The sequence below is a fragment of the Macrotis lagotis genome, chromosome 1 (genome assembly GCF_037893015.1).
Source record: "Macrotis lagotis isolate mMagLag1 chromosome 1, bilby.v1.9.chrom.fasta, whole genome shotgun sequence".
NCBI lineage: Eukaryota > Metazoa > Chordata > Mammalia > Peramelemorphia > Peramelidae > Macrotis > Macrotis lagotis.
The window spans coordinates 684,534,412-684,548,566 of NC_133658.1; the positions used below are offsets into that span (position 1 = coordinate 684,534,412).

Sequence of the window (14,155 nt, forward strand, 5' to 3'; positions counted from 1 at the left end):
ATTATAGTTATAATAATCATAACATTTACATAACACATCATAATTTTTTCACAGGAGTCCTGGGAAGTAGGTAACTTAAATATTATTATTTTCATTGTTCAAGTGAATAAACTGTGGGTAAGAATTTATGTGACTTTTCCATTGTTATATAATCTGTGTTAGAAAGAGGGTTTGAACCCAGGTTTCCTGACTACAAGTCCAGTACTCTGTCTACTATACTATACTGCTTTATCACCTGAAGATATTATTGGTGGAGGCCATGTTCTGCCCAGAAGAATGCAAATTTTGATCATGAAATCTGCAAGATAATTTGGGGTTTACAGGCTAAATTTCTTTCTTAAAGACTATGCCTTAAACCCAAATCATTCTGAGTCTCATTGACTAACAACAGTGATGCAGAGAATTATGAATATAGAAAATATGTAATTAGAAACAAATTTTGTAATCTTTTATGCTGTTAAATTTTGTTAAAGTATAGAATGCTATCTGCCCCTGAGATGTAAATTGACTCCTATTGTACCATTGTTAAATGTAAAATTTGGAGCCTCACCTCATTCCCAACCCCTAGCTTCCAACCTTCTACCAGTTTTGGTCAAGTAAGGAGGAGGGATTTCCCCCTAGTCCAGATAAGGGGCAAGACTATAAAAACTGTCCTAAACTCCCCTCTGGGCTGCTGCCCTCCCTAGCCCAGTGGGCTCTCCCTGACTGTCTTTCTCTTTCTCTCACCTTATCTCTGTCTCTGTCTTGTCTAGCCTTTTGTTATTCACCTCTGTCCTCAAAGTAGCTTTTGCATCCTCTAGGAGGAGAAAAAGTTTTAATCTGTCTACTTTTCAACAATCTATAATAAATCCTGAAAAGTTTAAAATCCCAGGGCTTATGTGAATTCTTTCACTTTCCACTAACCCTTGATCTTCATTTGGAGACCTCAGTTCTCATCCACTACACCAGGACAAGCTGTACTTGAGCCCTAACTGACCCAGAGTGAATATAAATAGGAATTGTTTCTGTTTCGACCAGAAACCCTGAGGGCCTTGCCTTCTCAGATTTACTATTATTTTTACTAGGTATAAGAGGTCATTTTCTGACTCACTTCTTACCTCATCTTTGTCACTGAATGGGAGTTGTCTTAGTCAATATGAGACCTGTTAAAGACTAGCTTAAAAAGATCAAGGTCTCCCATTGCATCTAGGACCATCTCTAATCATGCTGGTCTATATCTTGTCACTTGATCCAGAAGACTCCAGAGGAGAAAATGAGTCTAGTGACTTTGCATGGCTTTATCTCATTCAAATTCAGTTCATTTGTATATCATGGCATCACCTAACTGATGGTATGGTCCTCTTTATGAAGGAGAAACAAAACAATGATGATAGTCCAGGAGAAAGGCTACTCAAGATGCAAGATTAAATAAAGTATTAGGTCTTTGTCCTGATATTAAAGATGTCTTCCCATAAAATCTCTAAGCAAGCCCACTAACGTACTTGATGTTTTTCTAACATTCATTATTTTCTCCTTTCCAGGTTGTAAAATCTCCTTAGTCAGGAGACATGGAGAAGTGATGTAGGGACAATTTCAGATCACATGAACTACAACTTTGTCCCCTCTATTAAAAGGGGAGTTAAATAAGCTGTCAGAACCATATTTGAGGAACACAGGTAGGATGAAAAGGCCTACTCACTGAAATTTGGATTCAGTTCCCTGGATATCTACAGTCTCTTCAGAGAACCATGTGGTCCCAGGAGAGGAAAAACTATATGGCCCCAGAGATGGCAGAAGATGAATGTATCAGGGAGTTCCCAAACAAATAGAGGAATTCTAAGACCAAGCCTCATGGGGGAAAGAGGAGGAATTCCTGTATAATGTCAATGTCTTGGAATCAGTTGAGGAGTCTGGGACTAAGCTGGGGCTAGAACCAAGGAACCAAAAGACAAATTCACAATGAGGAGAAGCCAACTTGGACCTGGCCCATTATTTGAGTTGGGAGTTATGTGTACTATATTGTTGTACAACACTGTTGTATAGGTCCCTGGGAGAGATGATAGCCTACTTGAAAGGAAGGAGATTTATTTTGACTATTCATAGACTAATATAGGAGTCCTATCTGTTTAGGTTTGTATGTGTGTGCATGTGTATTTTGTGGAGGTAAATAAAGCTTGTTTTGTATTCAATATATTATTAGCTTGGATGGAAATTGAAGATCCTTTTACCTTTTCTGTAAAATCTTAGCTATAACCTATATTCTTTAGTTCCTAGATTCACCCTGAGTTGGGCATAATAATAATAATAATAATAATAATAATAATAATGTTTGTCCTTCATTTTTGAAGAAGATCATAATAACAGGGAGGTGATGCTATGACAAGCATATGAACTGGATTTGAGTGGGAGTGAGTATGCCAAATTACCAGTCTCACTTTCTCCTTCAGAGCCATCTGGGTCCAGTAGGCAGATATGAATCAGGACAACCAGAGATGACCCTGAATGTGAGGTAATCAAAGTTAAATGACTTGCCCAAGGTCACACAGTTAGTGAGAATCAAGTGTCTGGGGTTGGATTTTACCTCTAGTCTACCTGACTCCAAGATCAATGCTCTATCCACTGTGCCACCTACCTGTCCTAATAATATATAAATCAACAGAAACAATAGTGTTTAACAATCTGTATTGTAAATGGATGCTGCAGCATCCACATGACTGTGTCAGCAAAGGTTTAAAATGGATCTCAGGGTATTTAAAGTCATTTTGAGAAAAAAAAAACTTCATCAAAAAGTTCTTTGACTAAAAAGATCCCACAAAACTGGCATGGATTCTAGGCACCACCCTTGTAGTTACTCTCCATGGAGAAGTAGATGCTTTGGTAGATTGCAGCATCCAGTCTAGCAAGTACTATTCTTTATGATTTATTCAACAGCCACTAGCCAGTAAAACTTCATGCCCCTAAGCTCCAGACTTGGTCATTCAACTTAATATGGTGAGAGACTGGTGTTGAGGGCATATAAGCCAAAGGAAGTGATTTGTGAGATATTCCCAAGTTTGAACTTGGTTGTAAATCCAGTAGATGTCAGAGGTAGATGGTAGCACAGTAAAGCTTATAACCTTTCATCAGTTACTTAAACTTGTTTGTCTCAGTTTCCTCAACTATGAAATGGGACTAATGATAACAATACCACTTTCCTTACACAGTTGTAGTGAGGATCAAATGAGATAATAATATATCTCTAAAAAGTGCTTACCATGGGACCTGACACATAGTAGGTGCTATATGAATGCTTGCTCCTTTCCCCTTTCCCCTTCTAGTTCTAGTGAACAATATTCAGATTTCTGAAGGAAAGTACAGGAGCTGGAAAGGAGGCATTTGGACTAAAAGATTTCTGAAACTAAGGAATGAAATATTTTGCCAAGATTACTTAGCAGGCTAATGGCAGAGCTGAGACTGTTTTCCAAATTATTTTATATAGTTAGTTCTGCTATGATGTGATGCTGTTATTATTGTTCAGTTGTGTCTGACTGTGACCCCATTGGGTTTTTTTTTTGGCAAAGATACTAGAATAGTATGCCACTTCCTTCTCCAGTTCATTTGACAGATGAGAAAACTGAGGCAAACAAGCCTAAATGATTTATCTTGGGTCACATAGTCCCTAGGTATCTGAGGCTGTATTTGAATTCAGGTCTTCCCATCTCCAGATCTGTCTCTCTATCCACTTTACCAACTAGCTGCCCCATAATATAACATATATATATTCCTAAATATCACCATTCGACACAAAAATCAAGCAATAAAAAGCACAGGGAACACAGGAGAAAAATGGGATTAGGAATACAATACTCAAAAGCTTTATTGTGATACACAAAAAAGAGATTAAGAACCTAATAAAATGGAAACCATTTTATACATGCTAAATTGCTGTAATACTACAAGAAGTAGTAGTGGCACCTGGAGCTTCAGACTGCTGCTCAGTCTAATTCCTAGTTTGCAATAGGTCTCAAAATTGATTGATCAATAGAGAGGAATCCTCTGCAAATCAAAAGTGGGAAAAGTGGGGAGAGGAAGACTAGAATAGTATCTGTGGACCAGCTCTTTTCTCCTCTTCTACCTTGGCCTCCTACTACACCAGAAGATATATAATAGATAACAATATTCTATCTTAAAATAAACCTTAAGTTTGTAGAAATGGACATCAAAAGGGTTGTCACTTATAGATTATTGTGAAGTTGTATAATTTTCTGCTTCCTTCTGAAATATATCACACAAAAATCAATACAAAATGTGAGTCATATTCAAATTGTTCTCTAATATATGAATAGGATTGGAACAAATTTGTGTTTTCAAAATATATCAGGTACTAACTGTACCTGATAGAAGTCCTTGGGAAAAATTTTCTTTGTTCAAAGAGAGCTTGCAGATACCTTGGCAAGATAGCATTAAAAACAGCAAAAGAAGCTAATTTTCAAAATTTAAACACAGAAGCTGCTCAAGGCCCTTACAAAGAAGAGTATCACATTCTGTTGACCATGTACATGGTAGTTTCTTTACAAAAAAAATTCAGCTCTGATAAATCAGAAACAATTCTAGGAATCTTTCAGTCAGCCTGTCAACTAGCATTTATTATGTCTTTAATGTGCTAAGAACTGAAAAGACAAAGAAAAGCAAACATTGCCTGCCCTCAAATAGCTCCAGCCCTTTGGTGGGGAGAAGAGGGGAGATAATACATAAACAACTATGTACAAGTAAGAGACAGAATATCTTGAAGGATAGTCTCAAAAGAAAGACATTAACAATAAGGAGCACTAGATTTCTTGCAAAAGGTGGAACTGTAGATGAGACTTAAAGAAAGCTTTTAAGTTTTATTTTCAATTTTGAGCTTTAATTTTTAAAATCCTATTATAGAAATTCACCATATTAAAAATTTATCAATCCTTTTCTTACCCAGTTGAAAATTTTGTGATCCTCTGTGAAGCAATGGTGGCTATGGGCCATATATACTCTACACAGATTGTTGATGGATCTTGATTTTTTGCTGTTTTTTTTAAAGTGTTTAAAAAATTGATAAAACTTTACTAAAGATAATTTGATTCATGTTATTTTCTCCATGACTTTGGTTGTCAAAGAGGTAGGGAAGGAGCAAAGGTAGACTGCTGTCACATACTGTGGCCCAAGATTCAAAGCAAGGTTTATTTGCTACCCTTTACCACTGTTATCTTTGTAGTTTGTCATATTTATAAGAGTATAAGTCATTCCTCAGTTGTTGAATGGTCAAAGAATAAGAACAGGCAGCTTTCAGATGAAGAAATCAAAACTATTTATAGAAATATGAAAAAATGCTCTAAATCACTATTAATTAGGAGGATTAGCAGGAGGTCGGGGTCAGAAGTTTGGCCACTTTGCCTGATCTCAGAGAGAGGGGATACTGGGGATAGAATTGTTCTGATAGATATCTGCTCATTTAAATATTCTTAGTCTAAGGAATGTGATTTTCAGATCTATACTAAATTTCTAATTACTATTAATTATTGAGAAAAGGAAGACCTAATGTTTGTATCTAAGACTTTACTCCCTTTCCACCAAATAACAACTCCATGATGAACACAACTAATAGCAAAAAAAAAATTCATTTATTCAAATTGATAGTAAGGTAGAATTTATACATAGGAGAGTGAAGAAGCTCTTCTGTTGAGATTGAAGGAACTCAGTAAGTGAGAGAGAATCCCAGATGGCACCCAAGGAGAAGTTCTCCAGTCTCTAGTGTAGCAAGTTGTGGGGTAGTGACATGTTAGAGACTGCCAATTCCTCTCATGTTACCATTTTCCTCAGTCTTTCCTTCAGCAAATGAAGTAGGGTATCATTGTATATCTTTCTCTCCTGAAGCTAAAAGCTGAAAATGCCTTAAGTAAAGGCAAAGATTGAGAGAGAGATTCAAGAACCTCCAAGAAGGTCCAAAGGCTTGAAGAAACTCCAGATATTGAAGAGCATGACCCTCTCCTCTCCTGTGATCTTAACAATTCAGCTCCTATTCTTCATGTAGGCACAAGATGTTGATGTCCACCCATGAGTAAAGTCCCAAAATAATGGGCTTTGGGGTTCAGGGTTACATTCCTAGGATTGCTTAATATAAAGACCCAACCTAGCCTCAGTCTTCCATTCTAAACCTTAGTATATATTACATTTTCTTGGACTCTGATAGTGCTCTCACAGATGATACTCCATCTCTTCTCCCTATGCCCCAAACTTGAACGGTATACCTTTTTCACTTTGGCCTCAACTTCTTTTCTTTATTTCAACTACCATTTCTGCCATCTATTACATGGAGAGAGAGAGATATCTTAAGTGCCTTCTATGTGCCAGTCATTTTACTAAGTGAAATGCTTTACAAATATGCTCATTTGATCCTCTCAACATCCCTGGGAGGGAGATGTTTTTTTATGCCCTTATTTTACAGTGAGGCAAACAGAGGTTAAGTGACTCACCCAAAGTCACATGGCTTAGTATTGCCTAAAGTCAAATTTGAACTCAGATCTTCCTTATTCCAGGCACAGTGCTCTATCCTCCTGCCACCCAGGAGTTCCCTATACCACCTGATACCAATGAAATCTTAGTTCCAGTCCCTATTATTAATATATGTACATGCTCTCTCCCCAGTAGAAAGTAAGGTCCTCATGGGCTGTGATATGATATCACATTTTTGTTTTTGTTCCCTCTGCTTGATACAGTATTTAGTACATAGTATAACAAGTTTAATACATGTTTAATGATTGATATTTTCTGAAATTAGTTTAATTAGTATATAATAATTCTTTAATGCTCTCATCCTGTTTTTTTGATGCACTGAAACATATATACTTATTTCCTATATTATTACTTCTTCAGATTTATCACTGGACAACAAAATGTGTGGTTTGAACACATCCTGCTTATAGAAGTATAATATTACTGAAAAGGACATCTAAGTGGTACAGTGTTTGGAGCCCTGGGCCTAGAGTCAGGAAGAACTGAATTCAAATCTGGCTTCAGACATTTACTAGTTGTGTGATCCTGTGCTAGTCACTTAACCCTGGTGTACCTTGGTCTCCTGATGTGTAAAATGAGCTGAAGAAGGAAATTGCAAACCACTCCAGAATCTTTGCCAAGTATATTCTAAATGAGGTTAGGAAGAGTCAAATATGAAACAGTTGAACAACAACAATGGTATTACTGGAAAGAAACATTTAACTTCCTCAGTTATTCTTTATCCTCAGCTTTTTTCTTTTACCATCAATGTCTAGTCTCTCCAAACCTCTCATCTCAGAGGAAGAAACAACCTCAATCCTTGTTGCCCCAAACTGCTTCTACCCATACCCTTTGATCTTGCTTCCTCTAGAACCTCTAGCATAATATCTAGACCATTGAGGAGCCAGAAGTATGCTATAGGGAGAACAATTCTTGTCTAAGAGTCAGAAGATCTCAGTATATACAAATGTCACCTCTTACTCTTGGGCAAATCATCTAATCTCCCTGGGCCTCAGTTTCCCCATCTATAAAATAAGTGTGCTGGCCCAAATGACCTCTGAGGTTCCATCCAACTCTAGATTTATATTCTTAATTCAGACATTCAGCCACATCACTGTTCTGGTAATACACTCTAGTGCCTGCCTATTGCCTTCTAAGTAAAGTTTAAACACCTTAGTTCAATATTCAAGGCCCTCTACTATGAGACCACTCTGTCTTTTCAGCTATTTCAAATTCTTTACCAAGAAAACCCCAAATGGAATCACAAAGAGTCAGACACAATTGAAATAGCCAAACAACAACATAATCTATGGTGTAGCTGAATTAGACCCTTTCCTGTTGAGCTCCACTTTCCCAATTTTTGTCCTTTGCTCACATTGTTAAATAACATCTGCAAACCCTCCTAATACTTTCCTACAAATTCCTTCTACCCATTTCATCCCCAGAATAATATCCTCTGGATATAATAAACTCAATAAAAATTTTAAATTGAAGTGAATTGGATTAAATAAATCCAAAATTTTATTTAAAAAATTAGATATGCCACAAGGCATGGAGGTTTCATTTACTTTGATAATTTTGCTCCCCCCCCCCTTCAAAAGGCAAACTAACAAGCATTTAAGTGCTATTTCCCCTAACTGTACTAAGTCCTTACAAGCAAAAAAGAAAACTGGTCCTCCCTTCAAGGAATTTACACATAAAAGGGAGCTGAAAAATGGGGGGTTTGAAGGTGGGATAAGTCCAGAGAATGAAGCATAGCTATTCTAGGCCTTTCCTCAAAATGATGGTTCCTGGAGAATAAAATGAAACAAAAACTAGGATTTTGGCTGAATTGCCCAGCTTTCCCCCCCTTCCTTATTTAATTAATAATTTGCTTTTTTTTGTCAGTGGTAAAGTAGATCTACAACTTCATGGTGTCTTAATCAATTCATATCCTTTATCATCATAGCTTTTTAGGAGTTTGACCCCCCCAATATGAAAACATGACATCTTTTATCATAACTTGATGAAAATATTAACATGTGTCTCTGAACCTGACCTAGAAAGAGAATACTAAGCTGGTTGTTAAAATTCAAAATGTTCATTGTCATAAAAGTTATTATTTTTTATATTGAGGCAAATTAACGGAGACAGATTTAATTTACTGGAAGGTATGCAAGGGTTTTAATAGCTTGTCTTGTCAGTATGTTTTATTTCTCCTCAAAGGGGTAAGGGGAGGGGTGGGGATTAAAAATCTCTCAGGTGTTAAAAGACGGAAGTGACAAAACAGGCCATTGGATCCTCCTGCCTACCTTCCCCTCTCCCTAACTAGTCTAAAAAGTCCTGGCCTTATGTATTTGTTTGTTAGCATCCTCTCCCGTGAAAAACACTTTGTTACTGTGCACTTTGGGGAATTAATTAGAGTGTGGAAAAATGTGGACTATAGGGAGCTATGATGCTAGTACAAGCAAACCCCACCTAACATTGGTAATTGGGTCTGTGAAAACATGGCATTAGACAAAAATCACATTTATAATGGGCAGTTAGTTATACAAGAACAATTTTATGCATGAGTGATCGGTTGAGCAGGCTTAACGATGGGCTTTGATTTTACTCTGTTAATGATGTTACTGTGAAACAATGCTGTCCAAGGCAACCCTGAGCAGGATATATTGAGCAGCATATCAATACTCTAGTGGATGTGAGATCTCCCTAAAATGGTTAATCCCTGCAATAATTCCTGCATTTCACATCCCATCTAAGCTTGCCCATTCTCTGTGGTTCTTTGCCTCTTGGAATATAAATCCAGCATGCTGGGGTTGAGGTGTATGAGGTAGGGAGGGTATCTTCAAATTCTTCTGACACTATCATAAAATGCAGTACTCTAAAACCGAGTTTTTGAAGTGAAGGATTAGTTCCCTTTGATTAATGGTTGGAGGATAAGCCTTTGATGTTATTGAGTTGTTTCAGTCATATCCAACTCTTCAAGACCCCTTTAGTATTTTCTTTGCAAAGATACCAGAGTGGTTTGTCATTTTCATTTCCAACTCATTTTACAGATGAGGAAACTGAGACAAACACGTTTAAATGGTTTGCCGCCAATCAAATATCTAGTAAGTGTTGGAGATCAGATTTGAATTTTGACTCTATCTACTGTGCCACCTAGCTGCCCTAGGATAGGCTTATGAACTGATTATTTCTCATAATTCAGGTTGATAAAATATATTAGGTGCCTACAACCAGATACTAAGAACCTACAAAAGAAATATCAAAAGAGTGGGAAAAGATTTAGATGGTGCAGTTAGGGCTGTCACTAATTTTCTGACATTGAATGACCATTGCCCAGTCCTTTTATGCACTCTGAGCCTAAGTCAGTTTACAGAACATTCAAATCATAACGCTTTTCCCAGAGGAAAGCAAATATAGACATGCAGGGAAAGATATCCAAGTTACCAGACTCCCCAGAGCAACACTGCTCTGCCATAACAAGGTCTCACACGGCTCTCTTATTCCACCTTTTGTCAAAATACTCAATTTTAAAGCTACATTATGAAGGTCAGTTTAAAGAACTGTCTCAGAACCTTGATCTCTTCTTGCCTTTTGTTGCTTTTGTTGCTGGGTTGTTTTTTCAGTGTATCTGACTCTTTGTGACCCCTTTTGGAATTTTCTTGGCAAAGATACTAGAGTGTTATTTCCTTCTCCAGCTCATCCTACAGAGGAGGAAACTGAGGCAAACAGGATTAAGTGATAGCCAGATTTGAACTCACAAAGATAAATCTTCCTGACTCTAGTCCAGACACTATCCACTGGCCACCTGCCTTTATATGGTGCCAAAGCTAGGCTCAGAGTATAAGAAATCAGAGGTCCTTACTGTGCCTTTCTGTTCTCACAGTTCTATTCTTCCTCATTTTAAAGTGTCACTTCCCCTAACCCTCCCTCAAAAAAGGTTTGTGGTGTGATCTCCCTCTAGGTACCTGGTGGAATTGGCTTGTACTGGCAAGGGCATAGAGATACTTCCTGTGTCCATTGCACTGGAATGCAGTATGTTGTCAAATATATCAACATTTTCCCCAGTCCAAATTGAGCTACATATAAATTTTGCATCTTAGTGCTTCCTACATTGTTCTCTGCATCTTTTTTTTTTTTTTTTTTTTTTTTTTTTTGCAGATCTTCCTTTTGGCTCTTCTCTTGAAACACTAGTTCTTACCAATGGCCATTTAATTTAGTTCTGTCTACTTTGTGTCTTTCTTCCAGGAAGGGTAATCTATTATCTCTCACCCTGTCTTTCTTTCTTGAAATCTCTCAGTCCAGACTGGTAAGAGGCTTAATGTTTAAAATTTTATGTTTCAATGATATATTTTGTTTTATGTCATATTTGTTTCTGATTATGTTCCTTTCTACTTTATACCTGAAGATTCACCACTTGTAGTAAAGATTTTTTAAAAAGAAGAAAAATAAGTTTATCAAAACTAGTTAACTCATCAAGTATATTTGATAATGTAAATGATATTTAAGATCCATAGAGCCCTGCCTCTGCAACAAAGGCAGGGGAGGTATATTTTCTCAGTTCTTCTTTGGAACCAATTACATGGCGTTCACCCTGCCTTGTTTTCTTTTTGTTCTCTCCATTTCCACTGTGTTACTCACTATGTGCAGTTTTCCCCCTCATTCTGTTTTGAAGGATTCAGCCTTAACAGATTAACATATTCTTATTCTTGGAAAACATCTTCAAGAAAAGGAGAATGTTGATTGCCTCTTTTCCCAGAATTACTTTAACTTGAAATCCTAAGCCACTTAATGTGGATTTAGGTGTCTTCTCTTAGGCTCTTCCCCAAGGTATTGACTTGAGTTCCAATCATGACAAAGATTTTTGCTCCTTCAGTAACTGTAATCTACCACTCCTGCTTAAGCCATGTTGAATATCCTCAAAACTATCTGATCTGAGTGACCAGGTTAGTGGAATGGCTTCCTATCATAACAATCATCCTCATTAGAGCTATCTCTTTCTGGAATGTCATGGTTCATATCATTCTAAGCTTTAGGTAATAATCATTCCCCAATGACCTAAGTTCAATCAGGACTTGAGCTTATCTAACATATGTAAAAGAGTAGATGAAAAAAAGGATTTATTAGGCACTTACTACTTTCAGAAAATTACTCCTGACCCCAGGCAAATATTACTTTGAGACTGATCTAGAGATCCCTTCTTCATACTTCTAGAACTTGTTTCCCTCCTTCAAGCAAGCTTCCTTCCCATGACTGTTTGTTCCCTAACTCACCAAACTAGGTGAATGGCCCCTTGCACTGGAAATACTGGTCCTGAAGAATCTGGTATGATTGTGTTCTGGGAAACTGATATCTCCAGCTAGTCTTGCATTATGTATATTTAGGAGTCCCCAATTTCCTTGAGGAGGTACCTTTATGTGGTCCCCATCCCAGATGGGAACTAATTACCTATATGATCTGAGTTGCCACAGCAGAAGTACAGGCAATAGATACTAGTACTGTCATCACTTGGAGCACAATTTCTAGTTGACTTTCATATATGAACTTGGAGATTTCCTATTACAGCAGTGGCTCTAGCTATTTGTTCATATATGTGAGAACCATCAAATCCCCACACATAGGATGCCTAGCTGAAGATCCTTAAAGTTCTCAATTTTAAATATTTTCTAAATACTTCTTTGAGTTCCTTTCCATCTCCAAATGGTTATCAGATGATAGAATTCATTTTGATAGGTCATCAGTGTGTGTCTCCTCTCCTTGAAGGGTCAAACTAGTAGTAGCTATAACCACTTGTAATAAAAACATCGACTTTTCCTAGTTTTCATTCACCAAAAGAACTGCCAAATCCAAGACATTCCATTCTTTGACCCCTGGCAAAGATTTTCTTGAGCATAATCAAGTCAAAATCTTTTCTTCCAGGACACTTGTTCTCATGCTCTCCCTTGATCTCCTGCCCTCTCTAATGTATCCACAATAAAATCCTATCCTTTGCCACTTGGCCCTGGAAGGGCATTTTCTGCATCCTCAACTTTTAGGAGGAAGAATAAGAGCAACATAATTATATCTGGCAGGGCAGCTAGGTGGCGTAGTGGATAAAGCACCGGCCTTGGAGTCAGGAGTACCTGGGTTCAAATCAGGTCTCAGACACTTAATAATTACCTAGCTGTGTGGCCTTGGGCAAGCCACTTAACCCCATTTGCCTTGCAAAAAAAACCTAAAACAAAACAAAACAAAATAATTATATCTGGCAGCATTAATGGATCCAACACAGTCAACAATGTGAACATGTCTCCTGTACCATAAGTCAAATGAGCAGTTCTTGTAATTAGTGGAAATCCTCATCCAACATGGATAACCTTCACTAGATCCTTACTGGCATGGGAGTAGGGATCATAGTTTTACTCTCAGAATTCTGAAACTATCATCTGTTTCCTATAGTTTTAATGACACAAAGCAAAAAGATTCAAGAAGTAGTTTTAAAGACACTGTTTCTACCGATGTAATAACAGAGAGATCACTGCCCTTTGGTATTCACAGAGCCTGAGACCTCAGGCAGCTTACTACACTTAGCCCACAAGATTTTCCACACAAAGATCCAAAAATACAGATATTCAGGGAAAGTGTCACAATTAACCAGAGTTCAGTTCTGTCAAAAGATCTCACCTAACTCTTACTTCCTTTCCTATCAACAAGGGGCAACCAAACACCTGGTTTGAATAAAGTCCAGTCGTTAACTTTTTATGACCTTGGACAAGTCACAACCTACCTGGTCCTCTGAGCTCATATCCATAAAACAAGGTAACTGGATTAAATCATTTTAAGGTTCCTTCCAGCTCTACATCTATTACACTGTGTTCCTACTTACACCTAGATATCCACAATATAAGGACCAGTATAAGGAATAATAGCTCATAACCTCAGCTTCTCTCTACTTTTATACCATGTCTATAGGATGCCTCAGAGGGAGAGAAAAGCTGATAGTTCCTTTGAAAATATTGGTCATAGGCAGCAGCTAGGTGGTGCAGTGGACCTAACAGTGGCCTTGGAGTCAGGAGTACCTGAGTTCAAATCCAGCCTCAGACACTTAATAATTACCTAGTTGTGTGGCCTTGGGCAAGCTACTTAACCCCATTGACTTGCAAAAACTAAAAAAAAAAAAAATTGGTCATACCTGCTGCCAGCCCTGCCCCACTCACTGCTCAACTACCCTTACTGCCCTTCCTTCCTTGAGGCAGGTACCACCTCTATGTGGAAACTACTATGAGTAATTCATTTAATTGCTCTTTATCTATCAGAGTTCAGATTTCCAAATTGGTGCTAAGTATATAATGCTTGCAGGTATGTTTGTAAACTAGCTAGTTTGTAAAGAAGCAATTTCTAATGAATTGAGATTCTGAGCAAAGTATTATACTCATAAATTACGAAGAAATAATGGATTAAAATACAACTAAAACTCAGATTTATACCCCCATTGAACTTGAATTTGCCTTTTGGAAGTGAGACAGCACAGAAAAATTTGCCATGGTATTTGCCTTCTGGCATTCACCTTACTGTGAGGGCTTCCATGTTGCCCTTTGATTAATAGCTAATGTCTGTAAGCAGAGCCTGCCCATGCTAGTGGTTCTGCCTTGGTTATTCAGCCAAGTTCTCAGCAAAAGAGGTTCCTTAAGTCTTTTCTACAAGCCTC

At 37.6% G+C, this 14,155-nt stretch overlaps 1 long non-coding RNA gene across 2 annotated transcripts in view; it reads right to left on the bottom strand.

Moving 5' to 3' along the window:
- LOC141523082 (uncharacterized) overlaps positions 1–11,439 on the bottom strand; it is a 35,083-nt gene extending 23,644 nt beyond the window's left edge. Inside the window, exon 1 of one of the 2 annotated variants that reach the window (XR_012478318.1) lies at positions 11,110–11,439. This is a non-coding gene — a long non-coding RNA (uncharacterized LOC141523082). Of the gene's footprint in view, positions 1–10,436; positions 10,527–11,109 lie in introns of those variants that run through there. The other variant, XR_012478321.1, reaches the window with a different exon arrangement.
- Between the last annotated feature and the right edge of the window lie 2,716 nt (positions 11,440–14,155).